At 43.8% G+C, this 1572-nt stretch overlaps 1 non-coding gene across 1 annotated transcript; it reads right to left on the bottom strand.

Moving 5' to 3' along the window:
* Window positions 1–710: 710 nt before the first annotated feature.
* Window positions 711–782, bottom strand: trnaa-agc (transfer RNA alanine (anticodon AGC)). The gene has a single exon. It is a non-coding gene; the product is annotated as a tRNA-Ala (tRNA).
* Between the last annotated feature and the right edge of the window lie 790 nt (window positions 783–1572).

Below are 1572 nucleotides of genomic sequence, written 5' to 3'. Positions count from 1 at the left end.
AGCTGATCTGGGAGCAGTCCTGATGTTAAATGATGGGATGAAGGACAGAGTGGAGGCAAAATGGACAAAATGTGTCAACATCAAATAAAATTGTAAACCTGTTTGAAGTCTTATTTTGTGTCTGATGGCCATTTTTAAAATCACTAATGATTTTTTTGACTGAACGTCCTGGATCCTGTGGTGCCTGATGAGGAGACAACTTGAGTACAGAGTTGGAGAAGAGGGTTTTTGGCGGGGAGATGATTTTTGCAGTGCTACAAGTCAATAAAATGTCATCATGTTTCAAAATGTCCTCACTAAGATGGTTATTAATTCCTCATTCTCAGCTGCTACAGCCTTTAAAGAAACCCTTTGACTGGTGGATCTAACAAAGATCAGATGTTGTCTCCTCTAGAACATCAACAGCTTAACGTTGTGGGCAGGACTCCTACCTGAGCAGGGAGACCCCAATGGATTTCTAGTCCTGATAGGGAGAGGGAGCCTCCTGGGTCGCGGAGTGGGGAACCTGATAGGGAGTGGGACGATCCGCCCATTGTGGGTGATTGACAGGGCAGGTTTGATCTATGTTTTCATTTTCAAAAGTAATTTTGAATATTTGTGGAAAGTTCGCCCACCTTGAACATGTAGAAGATGTCTTCTGATAGTTAATCGACTGTTGTCACATTTAAGGATCACTTTAGCTGACAAGATGAAGGCTACAAAGGACCAGCTGGAGATGCCGGGGATTGAACCCAGGGCCTCATACATGCTCAGCATGCGCTCTACCACTGAGCTACACCCCCTCTGGTAGAGTCACTGTTTAACTGGTGAATGAATTTCCAGTTGATTTTAGGAAACCTAGAAGTTCCTCAGGTGCCATCAATCTTAAGTCACTCCTTCACTTTGTGTGTGGTTCAAAGTCAGTGGTTTCATCAGAGCTCAACAACAGAACAAGCTGAAGTCTTCTGGAGAACGAGGGCACCGATCCCACCACCTCTCAAATGCTAAGCTAGCGCTCTACCATTGAGCTCCTTCCTCTGCTCAGCAACATAACAGATAATGCAGCTTGACCTTCAGGCTGCTGGGAGGTCAACACCTGAAATATTTCCAGGATTCTGTTGTGTTGGTAGAAACAGTTTGAGGGAAGAAAACCCTCAAACATGATGATGTCATTATTGAAGGCTTTACTGCTCCAAACCTTTGCTTGTTCTTCTGGGGTTGTGAGAGGTTCTGAGTGATGCATGGAAACTGAAGGTTTAGGCATCAGTTCAAAGTAGCAGGAGCTTAAGGGGACATTTCAGATTTGTTGAAGTTGAGTCCTACTGCCTTCTTGTTCATGATGATGGTGATGTCAGAGTTCTTGCTCAGAACGGTCCATGCTGTTCCTCCTATTAGTTCTGGAAAGTTGGAGCAAAACGTCATGCAGGGTCACAAGGTCACGTGTTTTGTGTTATCAGCAGATTTAATCTATAGAGTGAGTGACGTGTGGTGTGTTTGTCAGGAGCTTAAAGACCAAAGTTGTTGACGTACAAGAGAAGTAAACACGTCAAAGCTGCTTCATTTTAATGAGTGAAACTGAAAATTGAGAAGAGT

Source organism: Aulostomus chinensis, chromosome 1 (genome assembly GCF_037954235.1).
Source record: "Aulostomus chinensis isolate RoL2024-O1b breed Wild chromosome 1, RoL_Achi_v1.0, whole genome shotgun sequence".
NCBI classification, from domain to species: Eukaryota; Metazoa; Chordata; class Actinopteri; order Syngnathiformes; family Aulostomidae; genus Aulostomus; species Aulostomus chinensis.
Note: the sequence above shows the minus strand (reverse complement) of the source record. Positions and strands in the feature narration are given on the sequence as shown.